Source organism: Notechis scutatus, chromosome 4, assembly GCF_049901735.1.
Source record: "Notechis scutatus isolate UNSWTSFEM ecotype Mainland chromosome 4, rNotScu1.2, whole genome shotgun sequence".
Taxonomy (NCBI): domain Eukaryota; kingdom Metazoa; phylum Chordata; class Lepidosauria; order Squamata; family Elapidae; genus Notechis; species Notechis scutatus.
Genome location: NC_142012.1, coordinates 50,203,147 through 50,223,329, shown reverse-complemented (window position 1 = coordinate 50,223,329; position 20,183 = coordinate 50,203,147). Strand labels below are relative to the sequence as shown.

The 20,183-nt window shown below is 40.3% G+C and overlaps 1 protein-coding gene across 4 annotated transcripts in view; it reads left to right on the top strand.

Annotated features, from left to right (window-relative positions):
- Positions 1-20,183, top strand: part of KCNIP4 (potassium voltage-gated channel interacting protein 4) — a 281,003-nt gene that overhangs the window by 141,445 nt on the left and 119,375 nt on the right. The window lies entirely within an intron of this gene.

The window sequence follows — 20,183 nt, the reverse complement described above, 5'->3', positions numbered from 1 at the left end:
TTTTCTGAATCTCGAAGGGTACCTGTGAAGAGAACTTTTCATATATATATATATATATATATATATATATGGATCTTTGGTTATTGGGTTTTCTCCCGCGTAAGATTCAATAGATACTTTGAATCTTACGCGGGAAAACCCGAATAACCAAAGATCCACATACAAATACCCGAGAACCTCAGAAAACATATATATATATATATATATATATATATATATATATATATATATATATATATATATATATATATATATATATATATATATATATAATCTGTTCCTCCTCCAAGGAATTTTTCAGACTGGATATTCAAGTGTTGCTGTCTTCTTGTACGTCTTGAAGAAAGCCCTGTGACAGGAGATGTTCTCAAGGGCTTTGAAGGAAGGGGGTGTGGTGAGAAGAGAAGAGAACTTTGGCTAAGATCCTCGCTAGCTGTGCACAAATAGTTGTGTAAGATTTGGATTAACAGGAATGTGTTATGTTGGGTAATGAGAGAGGAAGGATGGGGAAAAGCAGGGAAAAGGAGAGGTTTGAACTGTGCTCTACTTTAACAAACATAATATTCCAGGGAAGTAAAGGTTTTGTAGAATTATTCTATCAATAGGTTGGGGGAAAATTCTTTTCACAGTTAAGAGTTTGAGGTATTTCTGGGTGCATCCTACTTTTTATCTCTTTCCAAGAATTCATGCTTTGGGGGGGGGGGAGAATCATTTAGATTTTAGAAAAATACTCCTTTTTTCCTGTTGTTTTTCAAGTTGTAAAACAGCTCCAAAACATCTGTGCTTTTAATATATGCAGAGAATCATCAGAGTATGGAAATTACCTTGAAAGATGGATTTTGTCACATTTTTTCAAAGTTTTTAGTACAGGTCCCTGGATACCATTTAAGAATATATCTCTTTAACTTGCCTCTGTATGGATTGTAGCTCTGAATGACACACCAAGATCTTGTGGTCCATCTAAATGACAGCTTCCAATTTTAACTGCTCAAAACAAAACTGGCAAAATGTAAGTTTCTCAGTGTGGTTGGGGTTGTCCATTTATATAACCTTTCAAGAAAAGATTATAACTCTTACAAGAGTAAACATATGAATTATTCATATTAACTTATAAAAAAATGCTCTCAGTGTAGTTTTTGTTTGTTTGTTGAGTTTTGAACATTTAGGAAAACTACAAAAAAGGCATAATGATCAGCTACATCTTAGGGACGATGATGCTTCCTCATAGTTGTGAAAAATGGTCATAAGTCACTTTTTTTCAGTGCCGTTGCAAAATTCAAATGGTCAGGACTACTTATTTCAACTCAACATCAACCCTCTACTTTTCCATGTCCCTCGATTAGTTTGCCTAAGCGTAGACAAGGAGTTGTTGGAGGAACCAGCTGTCCGATATCTCTGTTGGCTTCCATTTCTTCCATAACAAGCCCTTCTTTCATTTTGTAGGAAAATGTTGGTGGTGCAGGACCATACTTAGACCATGGAAATTCTGTAGTAGGGGTGAGCAGTTGTGATATCTTTCTCAGTCTTGACAATTTTAAGATATATGGCTGGGGAATTCTGGGAGTTGAAGTCCACATATCTTGAAGTTGCTAAGGTTTAGAAACTCCACTCTACAGATGTGTGTCTGTGGAGATTCTCGGTCATCCAAGTCATGGTTGTCCCAAAGGTGTTTTTTCAAGAGGCAGAGTTGAAGAAGCTCCTTGGATGAGAAGCAAAAGGTCTTCAAAGAAAAACCAGAAAGTCCAGCTGCCTCTTGAAAAAAAAAAAGCACTTTTGGGACTCTGTAGAGACCTTCTCCTTTGCTGTGTTCTTGGTAGCACCCAAAATTCATGCAAGTGTGATTCAATGACATGACAAGTGGAGGAAAAAGTGCAGTTAAACCCATGAGTTCTTTGATAAGAAAGCATTTTGGTGTTTTTGCAAGGAAATGATTTGCAAAGAAATCACCTTATGATTCTTGATCCTTGACAAATGTATCTTTTCTTTTATGTACACTGAGAGCATTTGCACCAAGACAAATTCCTTCTGTGTCCAATCACACTTGGCCAATATAGAATTCTATCTATTCTAAAACTACATGGAGATGTTATATTTATTGCAGACAAATGTATTTTCTTCTGGAGTCCAGAAAGTTGCAGTACTACTTTAGAGTTGAGTTACATTAGAATTACAAAGCATTTTTTTTTCTAATATATCTTTCTAATACTTCATTACATGAGGTTCTATTAATAGGCTAACAAACAGGTCATGTCTGAGTGAGACAGAGAAGGGAATTAACCAGCAGTTAGTCCCAAATGCAAGAAAAAGGATTAATGGGGAAAAATGTTTAAAGGTTGAATGCTTTTCCTTTGTTTGTTTTAATGGGGTAGTTTGAAGGCCTTTCAGCAAGAGAATGGCTTCAAAATGAAACATGCCAAATCATTATAATATAAAAAGCTACTCGGCCAATCCGGTATACTACATTTGGTGTAGACTCCACCTATCTAGTCCCCAACTTACAAGCATTTAGAATAGAATAGAATAACAGAGTTGGAAGGAACCTTGGAGGTCCTCTAGTCCAACCCCTGCCTAGGCAGGAAACCCTGCACCACTTCGGACAAAAGGTTATCCAACATCTTCTTAAAAACTTCCAATGTTGGAAGTTTTTTTTTAGCAACCACTTGAACTTGCAAGTGGTAATGGAAAAAAAGTGACATGACAGTTTTTTTTAACCCTTATAGTTGTAGCCTCCCCATGGCCACCAGATCACAATTTGGGTGCTTGGCAACAACCAACATGTATTTATGATGCTCATGTGATTTCCTCTTTGGAATCCCTTGTGGTTTCCAAGAAGTAAAACTCAATGGGCAAAGCCAGAATTGCTTGGTGACTACAGGATTCACTCAGGACTGGGATTCAAAAATCCCAGCAACCGGTTCGCAGCCCAGTTGCTGGGTGGGAGTGGCCATGGTGGGCGTGGCCTACCAGAACTTTCGGGAGGGCCGTTTTTCACTTTCTCCAGAGTCCTGAGGCTTCCCTCGGGCCTCTGGGAGGACGAAAATGGCCTCCCCTGGGCTCTGGAGGCCCTCTGGAAGGCAGAAACAGGGTTGTTTCTAGACTTCCAGAAGCCCCATTTCCCCCCCTCCCAGAGCCTCTGTGCAGACCCTGAACTTACCTCCATCAAAAATGGGCCACGTGGAGACTCCTGGGAGGGGAGGGGTAGAGTGGGCGGGGGCAACTGGTCAGTTCAAATACCAGTTCAGTGAACCAGATGCAAATTTAACACCCAGTTCGCCTGAACCGGTCCGAACTGGTAGAATCCCACCCCTGGATTCACTTGTTCAATTGTGACAAAAAGATTGTGGCAAAACGAATGTGAAATGGGGTGCAACTCACTTAAGTGACTTTGTTTAGCTGCAGAAGTTGCTTGTAAGTCAAGAACCACTTGGATAAAGAATGAAATAATGCCTAAACTTTAGATTGCAAAAATCTGGATGGCCATTAGATGGCAACCCACACATTTAAAAGACTCTGCAACTCTTTGTGGAAATAAATACAAAGGATGTGCGTAATTATCAGCATGTCAAGCAACCTCAAGGAACTGCAACCGCCTTGCTTTAAGACGATTCTTCATTATTTCATCCTGATTTAAAGAGAGGTGTATAAATGTCTGCAGACATTCTGCTTTGATGCACCCAGTTGGACTGAATGTCTAAGGAGTTTCTCCATCATCCAGGTCTTGGTTGTCCCAAAGGTGCTTTTTCAAGAGGCAACTGTACTTAATCTTTGTTTTTTCTTTGAAGATGTTTTGATTCTCACCCAAGAAGCTTCTTTAACTCTGTGAAGAATCTTCTTGGATGAGAAGAGCTAAAGAAGCTTCTTGGATGAGAAGCGAAACATCTTCAAAGAAAAACCAAGAAGTCCAATTGCTCTTGAAAAAAGCACCTTGGGGATAGTGAGACTGCCCTGTGGCATACAGGGAACCCTATCTTCTGAAAGGTGATGCCAGTCATATGGAAGTTATACTATGGAATCATAGAATCATATGTTTGGAAGGGATCTTAGAGAGCTTCTAGTCCAACAGCCTGTCCAAGGCAGGAGCCCTTATGCAATTCCAGACAAGTGGTTGTCCAGTGTTTCTTGAGAACCTCCAGTGATGGAGCACCCACAACTCCAGGAGGCCATTGATAAACAGTTGTCACTGTCAGGAAAGTCTTCCTTGCTTCCAGCTCCTTTCAACAAGCTTCCGCCCATTGCTTCTTGCCTTCCCTCAGGCGTTTTGGAGAACAAGTCAACCCCCTCTTCCCCGTGATAGTCCTTCAAGTATTGGAGAGGTCTCCAAACTTAGCAACTTTAAGACTTGTGGCCTTCAACTCCCAGAATTCTCCAGCCAGCATAGCTGATAGTTGAAGTCCACAAGTCTTAAAGCTGCCAAGTTTGGGAACCCCTGCCTAAGATGTTCCTCATACAGTTTAGCCTCAAGGTCCCTTATCCTTTTTGTTGCTCTTCTCTAGCCTTCTTTCTAGGGTCTCTTGTATTGTGGTGACCAGAACTGAACACATTATTTCAAGTTCGTGCAGTATGGTGTGATACTAAGACTTCTTCTGTTCTTGATGCTATGACAGCCTAGGATTGCGCTGGCTTTTTGGCAGCGCAGTCACTTTTTTGGCCAGACAACTTTTGGCACCATACACTAAGAATGCTATACCTCTCATTTCCTTTCTTGACCACATCATAAATGACACCATTCGACAACATTTTGGTGTGGCACTAATTCTAGAGAAGATGAGAGAAGGCCAGCTCCGCTGCCATGGACACGTCCTGAGAGCAGCACTTTCCACCATGGCCAAGACTGCCTACCAACTAGAAGTCATGTCTGGCGACCATGTGGGCATCCAAACAGAGATGGCAAGATGCCATCAACAAAGATATGCAAGCCACAGGCCTGTGCCCTGGAGACACAGCTGACCATGCAAAGTGGCGTTCCATGATCCAAAATGCCGATCCTGCACCTAGTGCACCTAATGCACCTAGTGCACACTAGGAAGAAGATACTAAGAATGCTAAAAAGTAAAGGTTCCCCTTGCACAAATGTGCTACTCATTTCCGGCTCTAGGGGGCGGTGCTCATCTCCGTTACAAAGCAGAAGAGCCAGCACTGTCCAAAGGCGCACAGAATGCTTTTCCCTTCCCACCAAAGGGGTCCCTATTTTTCTACTTGCATTTTTTTACATGCTTTTGAACTGCTAGGCTGGCAGGAGCTGGGACAAGGAACGGGAGCTCACTCCATGACACAGCTCTAGGGATTCGAACTGCCAAACTGCTGACCTTTCTGTTTGACAAGCTCAGCGTCTTAGCCCCCAAGCCACCGCATCCCTGCACCAAGAATGGTATACACATTCTATTTCATCCATCTTAAAAATGTCTTACATGTTTGTTCATTGGCATAATAGGTTCCCGTCATTAAGAGTAGAGACCTTCATGCATTTTATCCTATTTGTACAGAATGTAGATGGCCCTGAATTTAAGATAATCCTTTGGAAGAAAAGCTGGAATGGAGATGTTGGTGGGCGAAGGGCCCTGTTTTCATTGTCATAAGAATTTAAATTAAAACTTCAGAAGCAGTGAAAAAAATATTTGAAAGAAAAAAAAAAGCTTTTCCATTTCTGTTTATTAAAAAAAAAAAAAAAGGAGGCTAGAACAGGATTCTAACAGGTGCACCGTAAAGCTAACCTAAGCTGTGCAGCAAATTAGTGTCCTTGGGTTTAATTCCTACTTGTTCAGGCTGGCAACAGGAAAGGATGCAAAGTAGAAAGGAGAGGTGACGCTCAATCATTTTATGAAGGACACGGTTGGGTTGGTTGAAGAATTTGACCCTTGATCCGCATTTCTTGGATGCACAAATGAGCCACACTTTTCAAATCTCTCTCTGCGGCTCTTGACAAGGAGGCAAAATTTTACCCGATTCACTATTGCTTCTATCTGTATATCTTTATACTATTTTCACTGCCATCCTTTTGTGCAGAATATTCAATGTATGCAATATCTGAGAATTCCTTCCCCTGCCTGGGGCAATGAAGTCACATGAAAGTAATTTGCAGGATCCTTGTGTAGAATCAGAACAAAGAACAAAGATAGAATTCCTACTAACATCTTTCACTAGCTTGTAACGGGCAAGACCACAACTGCCATCACATGGGCAATAAATCAATGCAACAGCTTGCCTCTCAGAGGTCTGTCTCCTCCACCACCGGAGGTTTTCAAAAATAGATTTGGAGAATCATTATATAAGGCTCCGGCCTTGATCAAGGACTTGGGCTAGAAGACCTCCAGCCCTAGGATTCTCTGTTCTAAGGAAGTGAAGCTTAGAGGCTATGTCCCAAAGGTGTTTTTTAAAAAGGCAACTGGACTTCGTTTTTCCTTGAAGATGTTTTGCTTCTATTCCAAGAAGCTTCCAAGAACTGAACAAAGTTCTCGGATGAGAAGCGAAATGCCTTCAAGGAAAAACAAAGGAAGTCCAGTCAGACCTGAAGAAGCTTCTTGGATGAGAAGCGAAACATCTTTAAGGAAAAACAAAGAAAGTTCTGTCAGAACCGAGGAAGCTTCTTGGATGAGAAGTGAAACGTCTTCAAGGAAAAACAAAGGAAGTCCAGTCAGAACTGAAGAACTGAGGAAGCTTCTTGGATGAGAATCGAAACGTCTCCAAGGAAAAACAAGAAAGTCCAGTCAGACCTGAGGAAGCTTCTTGGATGAAAGTGATAAGATGGAAGGCATGGTCTCTAAAGGTCTACGGAGGTTCCCCATCACCCAGGCCATGGTTGTCCCAGAGGTGATTTTCCAAGAGGCAACTGGACTTTCTTTGTTTTTCCTTGGAGACCTTTGGGACAACCATTGCCTGGATGATGGGGAACCTCCGTAGACCTTTAGAGACCACGCCTTCCATCTTATCATTTTTGATAGCCCCTCCCCCCGTAGTACAGGGTATGGATGCCTCTATCTCTGTGGTGTTTTGGGCCTGATTATTTTGATTTTTCTCTTTCGAGTAGCTACCCGCCCCTACCCTGACCTAAAAACGTAGGGTAGGTTTTCTGAGAGACGGAGAGGAGAGCTTACAAAATTCAGTGCCGCCTTTTCCTCCAGAAAAGGGTGAAGAGAACTAGGATATATTTTGCAAGAAGAGTGGCAGTACAGAAGTTGCATACCCACAAATAACCCGAGGGCTGAAGGAACCCCCCCATTAGCAAATATCGAGCATCCCAGGAAGATCACGGAACTAACAACATACGTGACTTCTAAATGACATTGCCTGTGTAACTTTTCTTTGAAAGGGGATGGCAACCTTTCCTCCTTTGGCATTACTCTTTGGAAGCTAAAGTTTTCCATTGGTATATTTATTTTTTCTCCCTGCAAAGTAGATAGTGGGTCGAGCCAGTAGCAGAATATTAACGATCCAGAGCACCTCCCTTGTACTGCGTGGAGCTCCTACCTCTGAACTCTCTTTTTTTCCTGGCACTCCTCCCGTGAATCCAATCCTCACCGTTGCTTGTTATCTGGATGAGTAACGATAGAGTTGGATCTTCTTCTTCAATGGTTGGTTTTCCTTTTGAGATTTCCACATACACCTTCCATGGGAGAAGAACAGAGGCGAGAGGCGCTGCTTTGGACTAAGACGAGGGGAAGAGGAAAGAAACAAATAACCCATGCAAATCCTTTCCAAGCCCAGGAGGCTTCTTTGAGAATGGAACACACCTGAACCCCCTCACGGAGGGGAAAAACCCTGAAATTAATGGTTTCTTCATCATTTTGTCAACCTCCCCCACCCCCCCCCACCTCAAAAAAGAGGGGGAAAGGGGGAGGAAAATGAACCAAAAGGAGTAAGAAGGCTTACTTTGTTGATAGGTTGTACTCTGGGGGAGAAAGAAGTTGGGCTGGAAAATATTCTTTTACCCAGATGCCCTGGTGGATGACCTCCAAGGAGACTGAAAAGGAGCAGAGGGTTTGCTTAGGGTATCCACGCCGGAGGAAAGGCCGAAGGGTGCTTTGGATAGCAAGTGAGTGACAGAGGTCGCACACAGAGGGAAAGAGAACAATCAGAGAGAGGGTTCACGGTGGATAAAAATGCTGTTGAGCTGATCAAAAATGCCGTTGGTGGAAAAAGACAACAAAGGAGATTTTCTGCCAGGCCACCAGTGAGATGGAGAGGACATCCTATCATTGCAGGATTTGGGTTTTGCTAGTCTAGAGGGGGAAAGACTAGCGGGGACATGATAGCAGTCTTCTGGTATTTGAGGGGCTGCCACAAAGCGGAGGGAGGTTCAACTTATTTTCCAAAGCACCAGAAGGCAAGAAGCAACTAATGGAAACCCATCAAGGAGAGAAACAACCTGGAATTAAGGAAACTTCCCAACAGTGAGGACAATCAACCAGTGGAACAGAAGTTGCCACCACAAGTTGTGGGTGCTCCATCACATCCAAGAAATATGGCTTCCAAAGCTGACAGGAGGTTTTCATGAAGAGACTGGAGAGCCACTTGTCTGAAATGGTACAGGATCTCCTGTCCTAGTCCAGGGGGCTGGACTAGAAGACCTCCAAGGTCCCTTCCAGCTGTATTCTGATGGATTGCTGTGTATGTTGAGTGTCATGAAATATTCCCAAAACTTAGAGAATCACCTGTGTAGAGAAGCTCAGATTCTGTCTTTGACATCTAAACAGTTTGGGAAATAGCAGGATGGCAAAAATTAATAAAAACTAATTGGCAGAACAGTACTGCAACAGAAAAACTTAAAATACAGGTAGTGCTTGACTTACAACCACAACTGAGCCCAAGATTTCTGTGGCTAAGGGAGACAACTAAGCGAGGTTTGCCCCCATTTCATGACTTTTCTTACCAGTCATTAAGTAAATCACTGCAGTTGTTGAATTAGTAACAGAGTTGTTCAGTGGATCTGGCTTCCCACATCGACTTCGCTTGTCAGAAGAACGCCTGCCTCTTAGCAGAATTGTTGCTGTTTAAATAAATCAGAGAAAAGATTAAGGTGTCATGAATATTTATACCCATTTTCCTTTTTTTTTTTTTTTTTGATCAACTGAACATTAAAATGTGGGAAGGAAAAAACAGAGAACTCGTCTGGGTGACTGTGAGGAAAATACCGAGAACATATTTGTGTGTGTGTGTGTGCATATTTTCTATATACACAAACCCCAGATCTTCACATTCTCATAGGTAACTGAAGATACTAAAAATGTGCTAAAATATGCATTGTAATGTTGTTATGTGCACTCTAGCTCTTTTATAGTTCTGTACAATATCCCATATTGGGATATCAGCAAGAATATTTCATCCTTTTGACTCTTTGCTGTTACAAATAGATGCTCGTGATACTTTTATTGAAACAGGAATAGTCCTGTTTAGTGAAAAACATCCTCCATTTTCTTCTTTCAAATCTGATGTGCGCCCTGATATTAGAGCAGAGAAGGCCCCTTTTCTCCTGTTTACCTATCGTTCCTCAGATGGTGTCAGTAAATGATGGAAAACCCCAACATTGAACCGAAGATTTTTTTCTTTCAAAAATAATCTTGATGTCAGGGTTCCAAAGGATGCCCTAATTAATTAATGAACTTCGAGCCAAGTTTCAAAAGAAATCCAATTATTTATTAGGAGCAACATGTCGGCCCTTTTCCTCAGTGCAGTCGGCTCTGCCCCACGTAATTTACTGCTCACCTATGGTGAGCCTGTTTCCCGCCTCCTCTCAGGGTGTATCATAAATCACATTCTCCAACTAAGCACTTTAGCGGGCTGTGGAGAACACGTAACTTGAGACACAATCTGGAGAAAGGTATGCGTGGAATGTGCTTCTGGTCATAGCAACTAACTGCTCCATCAGATCTCCCCCCTTCCTTCTTATGGCAACTCAAGAGCAAACCAGGAATGCTTTTATGAGTTGACAATTGAATTTTAATGGCATGGCCACTATTCCATCCTGAATGGAGGCTGCCCTACCCACTCACAGTTTTTCATTGGAACTGTATGAAGAGCTTCCATTAATTCCTGTCACATCAACAAAATGTAAAACTAGACTGAAAACTGTGAAGTATCTGTCCAGGCGATGATGCCAAACTAAGCTGGCAAGACGAAAGCAATGTCTCAGTTCGTCAAGCCATGGCAGCCGGAGAGTGGCAATTCACCATCTGGGTCTAAAGGCTTTTGCAAAACTTGGGGGGAGGGGCAGAGATTCATTTGGTGGATAGGATCGATGCCCCACTGTAAAAGCGCTGTTCTGATGTAGTAACGCATAGGAAGGCAGTTGCTTTGATAATGCTACGTAATGAAGTTATGTGGAACATCTTAAATCGGATGGCCGATATGCTGACAATACTTTGAAACTGATGAAGGCCTTCAGCATGGCTTCAGAACTGTGTGACAAGCTCACAAAGCTCCCTGGGGAATTGTTTTTACAAAATCTTGTGTTGTAGAAGAAGGAAGGCAAGACCTGCAGGAAGGAAAATTGCCCAAGGGATTCCGTTTGCTTCCTGGAGAGATCTGAAACCACATCTGGCAAATTAATCATCTATTAATACATTACATGCGCCATCAGGACGGCAGAAATCTTACTTAAGCAACATGCATAAGTGTAAATGAATAAATGTACAGTATCCCCAGAATTTAGTGTCACTTAACACATTTGAAAGTATTTGATCAGTAGAAACCCTGGCTAGCGATTTAAGAAATTACATGGAGAGTTTTTTCAAGTTTTCCATTTGTAAAGAATCGATGCTTTTGAATTCTGGTGTTGAGGAAAACTCTTGAGAGTCCCTTGGACTGCAAGGAGATCCAATCGGTCGATCCTAACAGAAATCCACCCTGAGTGTCCTTTGAAAGGACAGATCCTGAAGCTCAAAGACTTTTGGCCACCTAATGAAAAGAGAGGACTCCTTGGAGAAGACCCTGATGTTGGGAAAGAGGGATGGCTGAAGGAGAAGGGGATGGCAGAGGATGAAATAGTTGGATGGTCTCATCAATGCAATGAACATGACTTTGGGCAAACTCCAGGAGACAGTGGAGGACAGGAGGTTGTATGGTCCATGGGGACATGAAGAGTTGGACATGATTTAACAACTGGACAACCACAAATACCTTAAGTATCCTGCAACATTTAACCCCAATAAAACTTGAGTTTTAGGCAGAATAAGGGTGGGGTGGAAGAAGAATTTGAGGGCCTACCTGTTCTGACCAAGGCTTCCCGAGACAGTAACAATCACACACTGTTCCCAAAAACCTTTGTTTTTATTTCAACGGCTGTGAATTATATGCATTCACAGCCGTAATGAGTCCCAAACAGTTTATGAATAGTTCACAATCTTTTGGGATAAGGCTGATAAATACCCATCTTTATCTCCCTTGAAATGCTGCCAATGACTGAATTGCCCATTGGCTGTACAAGGCCAAACGAAGCACAAAGTCAACATGGAGCTTCAGAGTTTAAACTGACCAGAACGAACAAAGTTGCTTTTGTGCCTTTGCTCCTCTTTTATGTCTTATGGGAGGGGCCAATCATCTCCAAGCCTTACTCCCTAGTCACCCCTTTTGTCTTAGCTATTCTTGCCTTCTGGCAGCTCTGTGCATGCACACACTGGGAACAGGCTCCCACTGTTTCTCTGCCTCGCTGCTGTCAGATTCTGGAGGCTCCAGAATCAGCACATAACTCCCAGATGGCCCTGGCCCCATCTCTGTGTTGGACACAGGACCCTCGTCCGAGCCCTCCCCAGATTCCAGGACTGGCCCATGTTCCTCCCCACTTTCTGACTCTGCTGCCAGCTCCACAGGCCACTGGTGGACCACAACACCACTCTCTCGAGTCTCAAGGACAGAGGGGACAAAGACAACTTGTTGCTTTCCCACTGAATTGCCTTAAAACTAAGGCATCTTGGGAGTTGCAATGGGGAGGCTAAATCTGCTGTCCACTTTGGTGATCGAGATTCAGCCCAGAACTGAAGGTATTTGAGTTGCCTACAGGGAAATCAAAAAGATTTAAGATGGCAGACTCTAACATAGGAGCAGCCCTTTTGTTATTGTGCTCTGCATAAACTTTTCTTCTGCTTATTCTAGGATAAATTTCTGTTTTTCCTTCGCACCTGTATAACGGTTGCATCAATTTGAGTTGTTCAACTTGATCACATGGGGATTTTTCTTCCCCTTCTTCCATTATGATTCACAGTAGCCTAGACAACATGAGCTTTCCCATTGTTTACAGATCAGTTAAAAACAAAACAAAAAAAACCATAAAAATTTCACCTAGGCACAAAGGCTCTGATAAACAATTGGTTGATTCAGCCTGTTGCACTAAAAAGAATTTGCAGAGGGAGATCTGGATTTCAGAAGAAGGATAGCTGCTTTGTGATATTTGAATAACAAGGATTTATTAGTCCCACACATCCTGTTTTCTGCCTTTTTAAAATTCTGCAGCTGGCTGCTTAGATTTTAAATCTGCTATCTAACTCTGTGTTTACTTTGGAGAGCTGTATGCTGAATTATAAAGGTACAAAAACTTTCCAGCATTATATGGATTATGCAATGGTGTGTCCTTGACTATCACTGGTTAGTTTTTCAGACAATGCAACTTTGATCACAAGGAGCATATTTTTTAATTTTATTTATTTATTTATTTATTTTTGTCAATTGCTTACAAGATAATAGGTATAAGTAAAAACATAGTTATGAATACATGGGTACACATAAGAAAAATTAAAAAAATAAAAGAAACAATAGGACAGGGATGGTAGGCACATTGGTGCGCTTATGCACTCCACCTACAGACCTCTTAGGAAAGGGATGAGATCAATAGTAGACAGTCTAAGGTTAAAGTTTTGGGGGTTTGGGTTTTTGTTGTTGTTGTGAGAAGTGTACATACATTAAATGTACATTAAGTGTACATTTTTGTTTTAAATATGATTTTACATTGTGTCAGCCGCCTTGAGTCACCATGGGCGAATAGGCAGCAATATAAATCAAATAAATAAATAAATAATAAATAAATAAATAAATAAATAAATAAATAAATAAATACATCTGTGATAGCAGTTAGATTTGCCAGCAGTGAGTACATATTTGTAGTAGAAATGTGTCTTCTGAATTGCTAGATGGTGTGTCGCTTTCCCACATTTTTTCACAAGATGGCAAAATTGACTTATGCTTTATCAATAATATTCACTGGAGATTAGAGAATTTCAGTTCAAATGTTGTTCTCCAAGCTGGTGATTATGATTTATGCCACGGGCCCCCATTCTGTGTGAAGAATGGGTCCCTATATATGTAATCATAAATCATAATCACAAAAGAGCTGAGTAGCTCGAAGAATTTCCATCATAACAGGGTCTTGACTCAGAAAAAAAAACCTTGGATAGGGAATCTTGAAAAATAAATACAAAAACAGGAAGGGCTTCGGCGACAGACAGAAATCCATGATCGTGCGCGGTTTCTGTCTGGGCTCGCCGCTGGAGCGCCCCGAGCCGGCTGGTTTCGGGGCTAAGCCACCCCGTAGAGGTGGTGAAGAGGGGGGAGACCGCCAGCAGGGTTGAGGAGAGCCGCATCTCTCCTCCTCAGCTGGCCATTACTCCCTTTCCCGAAGGCGGTTGCAGCAGTGGTCAGAAATGGCCACCGCAAAGAAGAACTCGACCGGAAAAGAATGTGCAGGAGGAAGATAAGAAGTGAAAGTTTTGGCTGACCGGGTTAAATTGTAAAAGCAACAACCAAGGTACCCTGGAATTTAAACTTACAAAAAATAACATCGCTCCCAAAGAAGAGTTGGAAGCAGCGAAGGAAAGTGAAAAGGGAAAGGTTTGGCTTTTTTCCCCCTTCTCTCTCCTTCCCTATACTGACAACTAAGAGACTTAAATAAGAAATCGGAAAAATCCACTTTGACATCAATAGGCAATTTAGCTGAAAATAAAACAAAATGCCAAAGGGATAATAAAGATTTCTGGACATTAAAAACTTTATTTTTCATAAGCAGGAAGGGAGAGAAAAAGAATAAGGGCAGGATCTGGAAGAGGGAGGAGACTGCCTGGAATTAAAAAGAATCTAAAGTAAAACTTCAACAAGACTTCTAAAAGATACATTTTAACTGAAACTTTGCAACTAAATAGTAACCCCAGGAAGAGAAAGTGGGGGGGGGGGGAGAGCAAAAAAGAAACAGCTTGCGTGTATTTGGATTATTTGGTGATCTTTGGATTTTTGGTTATTATATTTGAATGACTAAAATCAATTGGGTGGTTGTTTAAAAATTTATACAATGGCACCACTTCTGGATGAATTGAAAATGGAACTTAAAAAGTACAAAGAAGATGCACAAGAAGGGAAGGGTTCTTTTGGCTTCGTCTTTCACTTCTTAGAAATGGAGATTTGGAACTATGAGGAACAACAAGAAAAGACTGCAGAACAAGAAGACTGGGACAAAGAAGAAGCCATCTTTAATGAACAAGTAATTCTATGTGGGGAAGAAAAAGGAAAGGGGGGGAAAGAGAATGGAGAATTTAAGACTTAAAAAAACAACCAAAGAAAAGAAAAATAATTCAAAAAATAAGTATAATACTGGAAAGCAACAGAAAAGGGGAATACAGAAGAGAGAAATAGAGGTAGAGAGACAAGGGGATAAAAGGGGGAGAGAGAAGAAGAGAGGGAAGAAGGAAAGGAAAAGAAGTTACAAAGGACCGGAACAAGATATAGAGAAACAGGACCTATTTAGAGATAATGGGTGAAAATCTAACTGAAAAAGGGATCTGTAAAGGTACATAAGACTGTATTGTTATATTAGTAATAGAAATAACTTTAGAAAATTGGAAACAACGTATGATTAAAATGAGGGATAAAATCGTGTAATTTAGTGAAATGTTTGTGAATAAAATAAGTGAAATAAAATAAATGAGGAAATTGAATTAGGAAGGAACGGGAACATTTTAATTAATGTTTTATAAAATATAAGTGAAGAGGGGAGGAATTAACTATGGAAAGCTTATAATTGTTCCCATAGAAGTATGATATTTAATTGAAAAGTAATGTTAAAGATGTTAAGACTTTAATGAATATTAATATTAATGATAGAATTGAATTGGAATGGAATGTTTTAATTATATACATTTATATATTTTTTCTTTTTTTAAGAATACAGTGTGTATTTTAAGAATATACCAAGCAGAATCCGAATGGAAGTTATGTATTATATTGAATGTTACAATTTTAGGGAAAAGATATAAAGGCGTCATACTCCAATCAGTAACTACAGGAGAAATTTTGTTTAATGAGAAAAGATAATAATTGAAATAGGACAGACAAAAAATATAAATACAATGATTTGAATTGAGATGAGATAATTAAAATAAAATTGAGAAAATTAAAAGAGGGGAGAAGCTATGCAGAAAATGTAAAATAGTAATAAGATATGGAATAGAATATAAAAATGAGCATGAACCTGAATTTGTGTCTGTACGAAGAAATGTAACCCGGGATTATGCTGCTTTCAAAAAAGATGTTTTATTTGTATTTTTTTTCTCTTTGTGAAAACTCAAATAAAATTTACAAAAAGAAAAAAAAAGAAAAATAAATACAAAAACAGAAAAAGTCAATGGTGCAGCTCTTTCATGTGGTTGCCAAGTAACCACAAGAATGTGTCTGTATGGTTTCCCTGAATTGTGGGAATTTTAATTTTTCCCCCCTCTTTGATCAGAAATTCAGGATTTGCTGGTGCTCTGGGGAAAAGTAAGGTCTCTGAATGCCTCCATCACCAAGGCATAGAAAGAAGTACATGTGCAGACAAGGAAGTCTTCAGCAGAGACCGAATGCAGGTCAAGATTACATTTAACCATCTGTCTCTGTCATATTATTTTTCTGGTTGCAATCTGTTAGGCGTTGCAGAGCAAACACAAACTGATATTCTTCCATTCATTCAAAAAAAAAAAAAAAAAGAGTTAATGTTTTGGGATTAGGTTCTCATAAAGGAATGGAGACAATGGAAATGTAACTCTTTTTTATATACCTGACATGCCGCAAAGAGATATTTCAGTCAAATAATCTGTAATTTAGGGTTAAACTGTGGAGTCTTGCATACTGTCTCAGATTGGTCCCCTCCTAGAAGAATCGAATGTTTTGAGGAATATTAAAAAGGCAGAATATTATATTTCCCTACATGAGAAATGGAGAAACATGTTTCTTCTCACTCTCAATAGCTTCCCCGCAGCAGATATTTTGTGCCCATTAAGAAAGACTGGGCCAGCCTCTCTACAAAACAAAAGACCTCCATCTCCAGGATGATGGGATTATGAAGAAGAGGACATGATCCTTCAGGATGTAATAGGAGTAACCCACCACCATTTAGCAGAAGACACAGAGTTCACTGCATTGCACAATTTCCTATGGGCATTTCAGACATTCCATCATCTCAGAGAAGTCCAAACTTCAACCAAACCTGGGAGCTCAGACAAGCACCTAGGATTTGCATTTCTTCTTTTGCCTACAGAGCCAACTATGACCCCTACATGACCCCATAGGAATCTGATAACAGCCAATACAATATTAAAGGACATGTTCTTGCACATGGAATAGGACGCTCAAATAGAAAGCCCAAAGAAGGTATAAACACCCCCACACACTCTCAACTCTATTTTGTCAGAACCCATGTGGTTCTACTACATCAATAAACCATCTTTCCAGTCAGCCTCCATGTTTCCAGTGTCTTTCTCCCAGCCTGCAACTGAACCAGGTAGATATTTCTTCTTCCCACAGTTCTGTGCTTGATGATGTTTTATTTCACAACTGGATGCATCATCATTGACATCAATCATCATTACTTGATGTTACCGGGCTGGGTAAGAAAACCTTTGCAAGCAAACAACCAAACCCAGATTGCACAATTAAACACTTATTAAGCCCTTATTTTTGAATTATTCTGCCGTTAACTCTATTCAGGACACCTGAGAAACCAAACATCAAGGAACTAACTAAAAAGAAACTCAGAACCTCTAACCATTATGGAAGACCTGTTCCTTCCGCCTGTCAGTCTGGTTCTTTAACAATGGATGCATAAGCATAAGAAATGAAGAGAACTTTGATGTAAGAATCTGGCATCTTTTTTCCCCCCAGTTGCATCAAGTGTCATAAAATCCTACAAGAAAAAAAAGAAAATAAAATAAACTCTTTATTTGAAAATGTCAGTCATGTTCCTTACCAGCGGTAGACCAACTAAACCAGTCAGGAAACACGATCTGATGAGCTAATTCTACTTTACTCTAAGGCTCCATGAACAGAATCTTGAAAATCTGATGAAGAAGATTCCTTTCTGAGGTTCCTTCTCTGCTCAAGAGGGAAATATGGGTTATGCCCTCACTTATCTGTCTGTTCCCTAGGCAGCAATCCCTCCCCGTGTCTTCCAAAGTCATTCTCACATACCATTATAGCTGGTCATCCTGCTCTTAGGCTCAGGGCTTTGTCAGTTACCCTATAATAAAGCTAAGATTTCTGCAGAAATCAGAACAATTGCTAGTTGGCAGCAAAAAGTTTCTTGTACGTCTGGAGAGATTCTCAGCCATCCAGGTTGTCCCAAAGGTGCTGTCAACTCATAAAATACTTCTATGGTCTTTTTAGAGTTGCCAACAGAAAGGGAAGGGAGAGCAGTGCAGCAGCTTGCAAACCGAAACTGCATTCCACAAATGTTTTCAAAGATAGTTTCTAGGTGACTGAAGTTTCTGCCATGCAAAATTCTAACTGGAGAGCATGATTGATGACTCTGGGCTATGGATGTGTCCCATTGGAGGATATGCATTATGATACACCCAGTGGGTGGGGGAAAACCAGGGTGAAGGGTAACAATGAATGATATTTCTCAGAGTCAGCTACACCCAGGCAGCGCTGGCATGTTTACTCCTAATAAATCTTTAAGCTTTGAAAATCAGTCTAGAGACTCATGATTTAAATGGGGGTAACTATCGGAGCCCTGACAGGTGCTTTTTCGGGCGGCAACTAAACTTTCTTGTTTTTTTCCTTTTGAAGACGTTTTGTTTCTCATCCAAGAAGCTTCTTCAGCTCTGAAAGGATGGTGGTCTTGTCTCTCTTTTCTTTTCTCTTGTGTTCATCACAATTTTTGCACTCCTTGCCTAGTAAATTAGAAAGTCTGATGTGATATATTATACTCGGCAGTTGGTGTAACCTGACTCCACGTATTTGCAAACCCCACATCAGTACATGGAGAGGGTTCACCATTATGAGTTGTGTTTTGGGCATTTTACGCATCTTGAGTCCATCAGAATTAACCGGTGACCTGAAATGAATTCTCCCATCTCATTTTTATGAATGACCTTTCTGATCCTAGGCTCTACGTATCTTTAGAATAACTTCCCCAGCTCCTCCTTATGAATATGCATCCTTCTTTTGAAGGACAACTCCAGATAACAGGCTAACAAGTGGAACAATCCTCAAGCTTTACAAGAGAGATTTAGACTGAACAGATCTCCTTGTTGGACCAAAATATTCACATTAATTTATCATTTTCCCCTCAATGCTCCTTTAAATAATTAATCCAGAGCAGCTCTACCAATGTGTTGAATTAATATATTAGCGTTTGATACCAACATGCCGTAACACCTTTCCATTGCTAGAATAAATTGTATCGAAGTCACTTCAAACTTCTCTAGGTTTATTTCTATGCAACTGAGTTCTTTTTTTTTCATCTTCATCTGCATCAGCCAGAGAGGAAGAAAAGAGAAATGACTGCTTTAATGAGCCATCTGATTAAAGGAACTCTTAAAGTAGTCATTATTTTGAGATTATTTTGAGATTCGTGGAAAAAACCCTGAAAGTAGAGATGTAGCCACTTCAGGGAGCTGACTGAGTATTACAATAACTCTTAAACATCACATAAATATAAGCTGAAACCTAAAAACAGATAGGGATACTTTAATAACTAGCAAATCCATGCTATGCTTTCATTTGTACAATATGCAAAGGGTTTATTTATTTATTTTAAAATGCACAATCCTATTGTGTGAAACAGAGCTACCACATTTTCCTGATAATTCAGCAAAAATAAAAATGAAGGTATAGAATCCTTATTCATAGTTACAACAATGGGACTGCAAAATCTTTAAGATCATGTGTCCAATCAATCAATTTTTATTACAGTCATACATAGAACATAATTACAAATAGAGGCATTAAAAAACAACAACAACAACAACAACAACAACAACAGCAGCAGCAGCAGCAGTAGTAGTAGTAATAATACCCATGAGACAAAATAATATCTTACAATTAGTGGTAGATTATCAGTGGGCACTTAAGAGTCTGCCTAATTTTGCATACAGTATATCGTGTGGTTTTTTTTAAAAAAAACTTGGACCTTTGATATTTTTAATTAAGAATCTCATCTTGAAGCCGCTGCATCAAAAACTGTGATAAAAGATTAAATGGCAACCCCTGACATAACCACTGTGGTGGACTTCCTTCTTTCACCCTTATCCAATTTAGAAGTGACAAGATATTTATATCTCTTCAATAAGGTCATTCCAGCTTTGCTTTAATGATAACATATGATGGTGAAGCAAATCAGTCTCGACAGGACTAATTGCAAATATTTCACCTTCCAACCTGATTGTGATGTATTTCTCTCTCTGTGTGTGTCTGTGTCTGTGTGTGTGTGTGTGTGTGTGTCATGGTCTTCATATTTTGATTATAAAGAAGTCAACTAATTGAGCATTTATTTCATCCTGGGAAGCGTTGCCTAAGTCCTTGGCAACTGTCTGCTTGTCTAGGTCACAAGGCACCCTTTGAACGTGGTTGACTGTTCTAGTTGCCACCTAATCAAAAAAGGTATCTGTAGACCAAAAGGAGTGGAAGAAAGGTCAGATGGATTGAGAAGGGTAGAAGGATGCCTCAACAAGGCAACATGAAATGTCAAGGAGTCCATAATTGGGAGAAAATGACACTAATGAGGGACATGATTCTGGTGTCCAACCTAGTTGAGAGCTTTTTCTGTGGTCAGTTGTGGCTGGAGAGGAAGCATTTCCTTCCTTCCTTTTCTTCTTTCTTTCTTTCTTTCTTTCTTTCTTTCTTTCTTTCTTTCTTTCTTTCTTTCTTTCTTTCTTTCTTTCTTTCTTTCTTTCTTTCTTTCTTTCTTTCTTTCTTTCCTCCCTCCCTCCCTCCCTCCCTCCCTCCCTCCCTTC